We start from the raw sequence: 12,563 nt of genomic DNA, 5'->3' as shown, positions 1-12,563 counted from the left end.
AATCATTCGTTTCTCAGAATTACAGAGGTGCTTTCTCAGTACCACCAGGTTAGCCTTGAAATATTCTGTAACCCACTCATGTATCTTTTTTTCCCCCCCACAACTGCATTATAAACCCTTTGAGGGCAAAGAATAGATCTAACTTATATTTTGTGTTCCTCACAGCACCTGGGGGTGTGAGCACTTTGGAGGATGAGTTACTCTATGAACAGTATAAAAGTCCATTTTGAATCAAACCTCCATGTTCAATGTTATTGTAAGTATTCTAGGCAATTCTATTCCTTTCATATTATCAATGCCATGAGATTTGCTGCTTTTGTATCTGCTTACATGGTAACCTGGAACTATTTCTGCTGTCACATACTGAAAATTGTTTAAGAGATGTGTATTCTTCTCTACTTGAAGCTACAAGCAAAAGTGATTAAAGATAAATATTTGCAGTGATGCCAAGTCTGAATAGCATACTGTTTCCTTGGTATGTAGATTCTTCTGCAGTTTAAAATCCTTTGTTCAACCAGCAAACATGTACTGAATGTCTCCTATGGGCTAGGGTGAACCAGTTCAAATGCAGAGAGAAGCCAAGGTGAGGGCGGAGTGTTGTTACAAATTGTTTGTTTTGCTGTCTTAGTGTGCACTGAAAGGAGTGGTAGGTAAAGAACTGGGAAGATAGGAAAGGGACAGAGAAGATGAGGGTTGTGAGAAATAGAGAGAAGACACTCCCATCTGCCGTCCCCACCCTGAAGCAGTTAGGCATTGACTTGGTGTTTTATGACAGTAAATGGGGATAAGGGCAGAGAAGGAACTGAGGAATTGCTATCCTTGGAAATTCTGCCTAATGGCCGATATTAGAGCATTTACCCAACTCACTATGGGCTCTGAAAGAGATTTAGTATAAAGGGGGCAAGAAACTTGTTATCTTCTGACTCGATAATCTAAAAAATAAAGTCAGAATGGATATTCATATATTTCTGCTTGACACAGAGGCAGCTCCTATATGCAGTAAACTTGATGAAAGAGAGTACTTTTAAAAATCATATTTTACTTTATTACTAAATAATAACAGGTAGCATTTATTGAGCATCTACTATGTGCCACCCTTGATGTTAAGGGCTTTTATATATTATTATTGATACTCATTCTCCCTATGATTTTTGACAACAACTAACGTTTATTGAATATTTACTATGTGTCAGGCACTATTCAAAGAGTTTTACATTATTGACGCATTTAATTCTAACAACCCTATGATGTAAGTGCTATTATTTTCCTCATTTTACAGATGTTGAAACTAAGGCACAGAAAAGTCAAGTAACTTGCCCAACCTCACACAGCTAGGAAGGAGCAGAGCTGAGATTTGATGTCACTGAAGTACCAAGATGCTAATTAAAGGAGGTAATGTGTGAAATATGCTAAGTGTCTATCACACAGTAGATACATTTTTGTCTTCCTCATCTTCCTCCTTGTCCCCTCATCAACTTACTATAAAAGAATGACCTTTTAACTTTCAAGGAGAACCCACACAAATATTCACCTTGCTTTTAGTTTTTCTCATCATCATTCTTAGGCTTTTTGGTAAAGATGCTTATATGTCATGAAACATAGCGAAAGAAGAAACTTTCCTTTTCTAAAAAGAATAAACACTTTATTCATTTACTAACCTTAAATAGTTAGAGGCTAAAAACCATGCAGCTATAAAAAGTCCTGGAAGACAAGGGAAGGAAGGAAAGGAACAAATATTGATTGAAATCTTGGTTCCCAAGTACTGTGCTGGGAACTTTATGTATGATTCTGAAGCTAAGAGCATGCCGGCAGCTTCCTTGTTAGGAAGGGATGGAGCCCAAGATTGTCTCCAACATGTATAATGCTGTTTCCTTCCTCACAGACTCAGGAATCTTGTCTTTGGAATATTTGATCCCGGAAAGTTCCTAGCTTAGGAGTTCAGATAAGAAAGGGATGATACTAAATAATTTCCTAAGGCAAAAATCATTCTTTTGGGCTTCCCTGGTGGCGCAGTGGTTGAGAATCTGCCTGCCAATGCAGAGAACGCGGGTTCGAGCCCTGGTCTGGGAAGATCCCACATGCCGCGGAGCAACTCGGCCCGTGAGCCACAATTACTGAGCCTGCGCGTCTGGAGCCTGTGCGCGGCAACGAGAGGCCGCGATAGTGAGAGGCCCACGCACCGCGATGAAGAGTGGCCCCCGCTTGCCACAACTAGAGAAAGCCCTCGCACAGAAACGAAGACCCAACACAGCCATACATACATACATACATACATACATACATACATAAAAAGAATGTAAGCAGACAAGAATATCATTAAAAAAAAAAAAAAAAAAATTAAAAAAATCATTCTTTTATTCCAAACAACTTCCTGAACAAAACAGCTGTTTCCTCCTGAGTCCTTGGTGGCTGAGTTACACAGCATTTGCCTGAATGCTAATCCTTAGATTATGCATCTCTTAATCAATTTGGCTGTAATTAGGTTGAGCTTACAAATTGTCATTCCAGGGATAATGATTATCTTTAAGAGGCAGAAAGGAAAGCACCAGGATCATCTTTGGCATCTCATCTCCCTGCAACAACACTCATTGCCTGGGGTGGATGGCAGAGGAAGTGCGGCCAGGGGCAGGGCTCTGATTTCATTCCTACAGGTGGGTGACCAGTGACCCGTGGACATGTGGTAACATTGCTATGGGCATGGGTCTTGGTTTAAGGGTAGCTTCTGTTCTCATGTTTGCTTTTCTGGCTTGACTTTCTATTTGAGGCAAATAAATCATAACATTGATATCATCAGCATCCTGCTAGCATAACATTGGTGCTTTGAAAGATTCATAAACACAATGATTTCCTCAGTTAAGTGTATCTTCATTTAAATAACTTCTTTCTCTGAGGAGCTTAATGCATTTTGTAAGTATTGCCTCAGTCTTACGTATGCGAGAGAGGGTAAAGTAATTTTTGCAACTCTGGCCAAGGGCATGCAGATCTAGTGATGGGGGATTGTATTTGTGTTATTCATCATTGTAGCCTTAGTAACTAGCACAGGTTGCTTAGTAAATACCTATTGTTGAGTCTCTTCTTCCCACCTCAGCTGAGGGTAGGAAATCACATCCTACATTGGCCATAGTCATGGTCAGTTTTCTCCAGACTCATCCCTACGCTTCTTCCCTTTCCTGGCCACCCTGGCAGTTTAAAAAGAAGCAGAGTGAACAGAATCAGTCCTTAGCTCAGTTCCTACCAATTCTATAAGTGATTGAGTTCTCACTGACTGCAACCTCTAACATTTGTGATATTTTTTGGACTTAGCTTTCTAAATATGTAATCACTGCAATTCCTAGCCTGCCTGATAATTTCCTGCCTTCCTGGATTGTCTATGCCTAATGCTCAGCTTTGTTTTGTTACCATCCATGCCTCAGTGTGTCAGGGAATCTGAAGCATTTTTTCAGTGATTTTATGGGTGTGGCTACTGAGACCCACTCAGACTGAGAAAGATGCCGGTTGATTTCATGCTCACAGAGTTGTGTGGGATGTCTTCTTCCATGCTCTTGGGATAATTCATTCAAAAAAACATTATATGTCTCCTTTATCAAGTATTTTTCTGGGTATGAGAAATACAGAAACATACTTTAAAAATTCCTATCTTCAAGGAACTCACAGTCAAGAGGAACATAAGCCTGTAACACGAATAACCACAGTATAGTAGAAGTGCCTTTAGGAGCTCTGTGAAGGGAGTGACTATTTCTGCCTGAAAGATACAAGGAAAGAGCAGGTGACAGCTGAGGAAAAAGAAGGAGTTACTACTCGGTTGGAGCATCCCCTTGGAATATGAGTAGACATAACTGGGGCATTCTGGCTTAGCCCCAGTCCCTCTTCCCACAACATGTGACAAGTTCCAAGGCTAAGTGAAAGGTTGAATTTTGCTCTTTGGTAGGCCGCTTTGATGAAGTGGTTTGGAACTATGAAATGTGAGCACCAGTGTCTAATGGACAGCTATTGCCTTTTTATGACCCAGCTTCTATTTACAAATACTCAACCCCTGAAATCTCCCTGTTGAAGACCACCCCTCTACTCTCTCGTCCATAGGTCTCCAGAGGTAGGCATGTGACTTAAGCTTGGCTGATCAAAGCACTTAATGCCACTGGCCACAGTAATTGCTGGAAGTTTCAACATGTGGCCCAATCAGAGCCAATGACATGGAAGAGAAGTTTTGCTGAAAAGAGAAGTTTTGCTGGAAAGAAACTCACTTTTTCCTGCTGGACTTTATTCATGAGAAGATACAAGGTCTGGGGCTGCTTCCCCCATATTACAAGGTGGCCCGGAACCAACATGGAGGAGGGCAATGCTGGAAGAGATAGAAAGTCTATCCTGAACACGTGACTTTGGCCCCAGATCAATCCATGCCAGGAGCTAGAACAATTCTTGGCCTTTTCTACTATATGAGCAGATGAAGCCCCTTTTTGCTTAGGCCAATTTAGATTGGATTTTCTGTCTTCCTTCACACATAGTTGAAAGATCTAAAAATCTTTCTTCTGAAGAGGAAAACATCCAGGAGGGAACATGAATGCATTCCAAATATTTGAAGGATGTTGAGTAGGAGAATTACTTGAATATTCTTGTGTGTCTCCAAGGGGTGGAACTAGAATCAGTGGGGAGATGTTTTAGGTGGTCAGATTTCAGATCAGTGTAAGTAATAACTTTTTATTTTTTAATTTATTATTATTTTTTAATGTGGACCATTTTAAAAGTCTTTATTGAATTTGTCACAATATTGTTTCTGTTTCATGTTTTGGTTTTTTGGCCCTGGGGCATGTGGGATCTTAGCTCCCTGACCAGGGATCAAACCCGCACCCCCTGCATTGGAAGGTGAAGTCTTAACCACTGGACCACCAGGGAAGTCCTAGTAATAACTTTTTAACTTTGGGGACTCTACCCAATAAAAGAAGCTAGAGGATTTTAATTCAACATGTACTTAGGGGAGAACATGAGAGAGTGGAAGAAACATGCCTCCTCCCCATGTTAAAAACATCTTGAAATGGTTCAAGGCAATTTAAAAGTGGTCTGAGTCACCTTTATCACTGTATGAGCTTTCATTTAGCTTTATAATTCCTCAAAGTCAAAGAGAATGTGGCTATTTACTTATTTACTCCTATTCTCTGAACAAACTATAGGCTATGACCCATTGGAGGCCATGAAATCAATTTGGGGATTTGGGACCATCATCCTTTTAATGAAAGAGAAGAGAATCAAATGTAAAAAGGGCAAGAGTTGCTTTGTGAAACTTTTGATTCCCTTTTATAAGTAAAACATACATAGAGAGAGACAGTATAGAGTAATGGCTATAAATATGAACTTTGGAATTGGACTACAAAGATTAAAATTCTAGGGCTACTACTTATCAACTGTTATGAGAATTAAATGAGATGATATAGGTAAAGAGCTGAGCAAGATCCTGGCACAGAGTAAGCACTCAATAAATTTTAGCCATTCATTATTATTATTATTTTTTTTTAAATAATACCATTTTTTTTTAATTTTTATTTATTCATTTATTTATTTATTCATTCATTTATGGCTGTGTTGGGTCTTCGTTTCTGTGCGAGGGCTTTCTCTAGTTGTGGCAAGTGGGGGCCACTCTTCATCACGGTGCGAGCCATTCATTATTATTATACTAGATAATTCTTAGGATCTAGAAATTGGCTCCTATGAGAGGTGAATGTCTATCCTTGCTTATCAGGCCCCCAGATTTTGCCAAACAATCTGAAACTTTATGATTTTGTAAGGGAGAAAAAAATTACCAGATGTTTTTTGTATCCTCTAATAGTGTTGGAAGATGCTACGTTATAGCATCAATTGCCATCCCAAGCCTATAGCAGGACCATGAAAATAACCAAGTCAGTAGGCTGTAAGCCTTCCTATTAGACAGAGGGCATGTTTATTCATCTTTATATCCCCAGCATCTCTCAGAGTACCTGGAAAATAACTGCTTAACTGCTTAAATGTTACTAAACATCTCTAATATTTGGTCTCTTAGCTTTTGATGCTCTTTCCACTACCTAAATCTCCTCTGTCCTTTGTTTCATCAGGGAATCTTTCCTGGTTCTGAAAGAAAATTCCCCTCATCCTCTCTTCCCAAAGGCCCCGAAACATGCAAGGAACACACACATATACACTCACACACCCCACACATCACACATATGTGATACCATATTAATGACTTCATAATCTTCAGGGATATGGGCTGTTTTTAAGCATCTATTATATATCATTGTCACTGATGAACTCATGATTTCCCACTTTATCTCATTCAGAACCCATGGATGAATACCATCTGGTCCTGGTGATTTACTGCACAGAGTCCCTCAAGGTGCTCCGTACCTTTCTCCTCAGAGACTGAAGAATCTCTGTCAAGGCCATTTTCTGCTTTGCCATAAAATGTGTCCTTGGAACAGGAATTTCCCCATTGTCTTCTCCAATAAATACTGATTCAAAATATTCATTTAGCTGTTCCTCTCCTTCATCATTTCATTTAATATCCTCCTTCTCCTAATGAAAGCTCTTAACATAACAGATATAGTCACCTTACTAAAATGCCATGGACTCTTTATTACTATGATTATTTATCTTGAAGGCTCTACATGTTTTGCCTATTCCCTCTTGACCTCTGTTAGTTCTCAGCTGATACCATTTGAGTTCCCATCAAAGTATGTGGCCTACAAAGAATGTTCACTTTAAAATAGAGCGCCTTTAAAATAGTTATTGCTTTTCTATATAAAATGAGAATATATTATGCCTAGAAATTTTGGAAAATTTAGAAAAGTAGAAGAGAGCACATGTTTCTAAACAAGCACTGATTGTGTGTGTTTCCAGAGCCTACCTTTTGCATTTCTTTATGAAACATAACCTATCTGATTTCCTTCTCTCCTCTTCTTTCTTCCTTGTGTGCTGTACTGTGGGGGAAGTGAGGCACCTCTCCTATACCTTGGACATGGTTGGGGTGTATCTTCACTCAGCCTTTATGAAGAAGGTGTTATCAAGTTTGTTCTGCAGGCAGGCCTGGCCCGTGAAGGCCTCAGCTACTGGATGGCTGGGGGCACTCGTCACCCCAAAGACTCATCACATTCTCTATTTTCACTTAATTCCACTTCCTCAATGACAGCCAGTGCCTCACCAGGTTTTCTATTTTGCATCGAATCCCTTTTTTGTTCCACCAGCCCCCAGTTTGTGTCTCTTTTTCCCCACAGATTTTCAGGTCTCTTACACATCAGTGAATTTCAGACCAGTTTCATGGTAACTGACCTGACTTGGCCCCAGAACTTTCTCTGGTGAACATCCCTTCTCTGGTGGATCAACCCTGAGGGTTAGTGTGAGCAGAGCCATGGTGACCTTCAGCCTGCTTCCTCCCAGCTTCCCCAAGGACACCTTGGTGCAGCCCATGCAAGGACACGTGGGCTTTGGCGTCAGACAATGTGAGTTTGAATCATAGCCTGTCACCATTTGAGCTAGTAATGAACCTCACTGAGCTCCTTATTACTTCATCTGAAAAATGGGACAGTAATACACTCTGCTTCTCTGTAACACATTGTTTATTATTTATCTAACTCAGATAACATATGCTATATGTAAGGTATTATTTTGAGGGCTTTTCAGACATTAACAACTAGTTTCAAGCCTTTGAAAGCTTGGGTTATTTATTCGTTTATATGAATTATTTATTCACCTATAACAACAGTTTCATTATAAAACAATTGTTTCAGTGGAGGAAAAACAGGCTGGGAGCTAGAATATTTAACTTGTAATAACAATTATTTTATTTTTTCTTGTGGGGTTTGCAACTTTAAAGTTTGTGTTAAAAAAAAAATAGCTATAAGTATTGTTATGAGTAGATAATGCCACTCCCCCAGCCACCCCAAAGGATATGCCCACCCAGAACCTGTGAATGTGACCTTATTTGGAAAAAGGATTTTTGCAGATGTAATTGAGTTAAGGATCTGAAGATGATATCATCCTGGATGAATTGGGTGAGCCCTAAATCTGATGACACATATTTCTATAAGAGACAGAAGAGGAAAAGACATCCAGACACAGAGGAGCAGGCCATGTGAAGACAGAGACAGATTGAGGTGATGCATCTACAAGCCAAGGAGCGCCCAGGATTCCTGAGAGCAACCAGAAGCTAGGGGAGAGGTAAGAAATGGATTTTCCCTCACAGCCTCCAGGGCGGACCAGTCCTGCCAACACCTTGATTTTGGACATTTACGTCTCCAGACCTGTGAGAAAATGAATTTCTATTGTTTTAAGCCACCAAATTTGTGGTAATTTTTTACGGCAACCCTTGGAAACTAGTATATTTTGTTATTGCAAGCTAAAAATCGTAAATTGAGGGATCAAAACAGAACAGAAACAAACCTAAAAGTCACCAAATTATGATCAAGACATAAAATCAGTCAAAAGCAATAGATTTCTAGGCCTGTGAAATAAACAGCAGCATAGCTCATAACTACAAACAGTTAACAAGAGAACGTAAAGCCAAGTAAGTTATGCCAGCTGCTCAAACAAAGCTGCTGAATGTTACCCTACTCTTGGGATACCAGCTTTTTAAGGTGAGGTGATAATTCCCTATTATAACTGTGTAATGACCAATTAAAGTTCACATGATGCAAAATCTATTCCCCCGTTCAATCAATCAAGGTATATCCAATAGTCAGGTAAAAATCTGAGCAGTAGAAGAAATACCTGCATGTATCCTACTGCTTTACTATGAAGCCTTAAAAATGAAATAATGCAAATACCACTCCTAGCATGTTTCCTGGCACCTACGAAGAGCTTTTTTTTTTTTTCCAAAGAGTTAATGAATGTTCTCTTTTCCCTGTAGAAAATAGGTTCATAGCAGATACAAAGCATGTCTTACACACAGCAGGTGTTTTGTAAATATTTTGGATATGAATCTATTTCTCTCTTGAATTTCCTTGTTCTTTTACAATACCAGCCACCATGGTGTTTATAATCCAAGCGAATTCCTCCATGTACCTTATAAGAAGCAAGAATTTGTAATGATTGGGGGAGATATTATGGTATGTACAGGGTTGATTTTTTTTTAATTTTTAAAATTACACCACTGTAAGTTATACAGTAGTGTATGTAACTACTGTCTTCAGGAATAATGAGGAGAATGGAACCGGTGATAAGATGTAATAGAGTAGCAAACATTCAAAGATTGTCCTCTTGCAATCCTGTCCATTCATTCATTCAATCTCTCAGGCCTCTTAGCTAAACATTTGTTTGTGTCCAGAACTTAAAAACAATGCAGAAGAAAGTCCTGAGGAACACTTGAGATAAGACATGTGTGCAGCAATTAGTGAATGATTCTGAAATAATGGCAGCAGGGTTGTGTGATTTCATAGAACAGACTAAGTGGCGACGCTAAGAAAGTTTTAAATCGAATTGGAAGGGCAGAGACAGGGAAAGCTTTTTGCAATGAGGGCTTTCAAATTGAGTCTTCAAGGAATATTAGACAACAGACTTTAAAAAAGTGTTTGTATCCCTGCTAATGACACACCTTCTTCCTATTTCCAGGCCTAAAGCTACTGCATAGTGCGTAGCATGTAATAGGAGCTTGACAAATATTTATTGACTTAAAAAAAAGAAAAAGGAAGAAAAGAATGAGTGAGTCATCCATGCTGCTTCAGTCTGATCTTTTCAGTACATAGATCTGTTGATGTCACTCACCTCCTCTAAAGCTTCACAGATGCTCTACAGTCTCCAGAGAAAGAGTAGAAAGTGATCTTTGAATCAAATAATGTTTGGTTTGAGTTCCAAATGCCTTCAGACTGGCCTCTGTCCTATCCTATCTATTCCTAGCTCTCTTTCACAGCTTTCTGTCCTTTTGATACCTAAATCTAACCATAGCACCTCTCCTATCCTCCCATCTCTTGCTTAAAAACTTTCAATGGCTGCCCCTCTGTCCTCAGAATCTGGTGTCTACCATCTTCTCCAGCTTCTGCTTTCTGGACTCTTTCCTTTAAACTTCTCACTGTCTGGAAGATATCACATTTTCTCTCTCCTCTGGGCCTTCATGCATACCTGAAATGCTCTACTTGGAATATTCCTCTCGACCATATGCCCTTCACAACCCCACCCCAAGTATCAAGCTAACTCCTGTGCATCTTTCAAGTCTAGGCTTAAATGACACTTGAGGCCTCCCCTGTCTCCAGGTGGGTCCTGGGCTATGAGGCTCACAGAGCACCTCACACTTAATCCACTGTAGCGCACACCACAGTTGATTGCAGTGATCTGCTTTATAATGGTTGTCTTTCCTACCTAGACTGGTGGTGCTGTGAAGGCAATGACTATGTTCGGTTCATAATTGTCTTTAGTACCTGGCACAGTACCTGGGCTAATGAATATCTTTTGAATAAATTAATGAGATCTAAAACTTACTGACTGCATGACCCTGGGCTGGTAACTCTGCCACTCTGAACCTCAATTTTCTCTTTTATAAAATGAAGATATTAGTTGCCTCATAGAGTCTGGTACACTCTAAAGTAGCATATAAACGTCTACTTGTCTAGTTTTAATGGTCTTTGTGAGTAAAACCTCGCTTGTCTTTTTAACTTTCACCCATTAATGTATAGTTGGTACCAAACTGGACTTATCTGCTTTTTCCTAAACATGGTCCTCTGTTTCCCATCTTTGTGCCATTGCTCATGCTGTCCTCTCTTCCTAGAATTTCCTTCCTCCCTTCTCCCCATTTCAAAATTTCCTCCATCCCAGAGCCATGAAGTCTCCCTTGATTTGTCTTAGTCAAATTACCTCTCCCTTCAAATTTTGTTACATTTTATCTGCTGCTCTTTTAGAACATTTGCCACTTGCAACACTGTGTTATGGTTATTGGTATACAACTTTCAGTTTAGCAGGCTCAAGAGTCAGTCTTCCTGGATTCATATCCCAGACCTACCTACTTACTAGCTATATAACCATGGCCTGTGTCTGATTTGCTTCACTTAGTATGGTAATCTCTAGGTCCACATACTAAGTGAAGTAAGTCAGACAGAGAAAGACAAATATCATTTGATATCACTTATATGTGGAATCTAAAAAAATGATACAAATGAACTTATTTACAAAACAGAAACAGACTCACAGACTTTGAAAACAAACTTATAGTTACCAAAGGGGAAAGGTGCAGGGTGGCAGGGAGTGATAAATTAGGAGTCTGGGATTAACATATACACACTACTGTATATAAAATAGATAATCAATAAGGACCTACTGTGTAGCACAGGAATCTCTACTCAATATTCTGTAATAAGCTATATGGGAAAAGAATCTGAAAAAGAATGGATATATGTATATATATAACTGAATCACTTTGTTGTGCACCTGAAACTAGCATAACGTTGTAAATCAACTATACTCCAATATAAAATAAAAATTAAATTAAAAGAAAAAACCATGGGGCTTCCCTGGTGGCGCAGTGGTTGAGAATCTGCCTGCTAATGCAGGGGACACGGGTTCGAGCCCTGGTCTGGGAAGATCCCACATGCCGCGGAGCAACTAGGCCCGTGAGCCACAACTGCTGAGCCTGCGCTTCTGGAGCCTGTGCCCCGCAACAAGAGAGGCCGTGACAGTGAGAGGCCCGCGCACTGTGATGAAGAGTGACCCCCGCTTGCCGCAACTAGAGAAAGCCCTCGCACAGAAACGAAGACCCAACACAGCCAAAAATAAATAAATTAATTAATTAAAAAAAAAAACAAACCATGGCCTAATTAGCCTATCTAAACCTCGATTTTTTAATCCGCAAAGTGGGAATAATAATAACACCCATCTCATAAGTTGTTTGGGTGGGGGTCACATTAAATGATATTTTGTAAGTAGATCATTTAGCACAGTGCCACACATCTCGTCAGTGATTATGTGCTTGACATAATTAACATTATCATCTCAGCAGCATCTTCTCCCTAATTAAACCATTAGTTCCTTGGGGATGAAGATTATGTTTTTACAAGATTCCCCTATTGCACTTAGAATAATGCCTGGCCTCATACTTGGTGCTCAGTAAATGTTTGTTGAATGCAGGCATAAGTAAGATAGACAAATATAGACAAATAATGACTTTCTTTTGCTATAAAATAATGGAAGTTTACTGCATTTTTTGGACTTTTTAGTAACTACTGTCCCTGTGGATTTCCCCCAGGCTGAACATTTTGAAATAGTGGTAGTAGAATAGGCCCACTATGCTGCCATCAGTCTGGAATTTGGAAAATTACAAGCAGAATTAAAGAACAGTATTAGAATTATTTATTCTTTCTATGCCCCTTTATTGCATTCATTTTGGGAGAAATTATCTATTCTTGTTTAACAAGAAGATTACATTACATATTCATGTAGAAAGAATTTTACCAATCTGTGGAAAGTTTTCTCAGATCTTACCACATGTTAGATGTCAGGCAATGTCTCATTTGGAGAGAGAAAAAAACAACTAGAGTTACTGTGATTTACAGTAAGGCAAGTTATTCTGAATTTCCTTGGTAAAAAGAAAATGAAGGTACAGATATATCTTTGCGATA

General features: G+C 39.4%; 1 long non-coding RNA gene across 2 annotated transcripts in view; it reads left to right on the top strand.

Moving 5' to 3' along the window:
* The first annotated feature begins 8,054 nt into the window (after positions 1–8,054).
* Positions 8,055–12,563, top strand: part of LOC130707613 (uncharacterized) — a 112,467-nt gene continuing 107,958 nt past the window's right edge. The window contains exon 1 of one of the 2 annotated variants that reach the window (XR_009007538.1): positions 8,055–8,181. This is a non-coding gene — a long non-coding RNA (uncharacterized LOC130707613). The remainder of the gene's footprint in view (positions 8,182–12,563) is intronic. The other variant, XR_009007541.1, reaches the window with a different exon arrangement.

The sequence above is a fragment of the Balaenoptera acutorostrata genome, chromosome 1 (genome assembly GCF_949987535.1).
Source record: "Balaenoptera acutorostrata chromosome 1, mBalAcu1.1, whole genome shotgun sequence".
NCBI lineage: Eukaryota > Metazoa > Chordata > Mammalia > Artiodactyla > Balaenopteridae > Balaenoptera > Balaenoptera acutorostrata.
The sequence above is the reverse complement of the archived record's forward strand: the minus strand, read 5'-3'. Positions and strand labels throughout refer to the sequence as shown.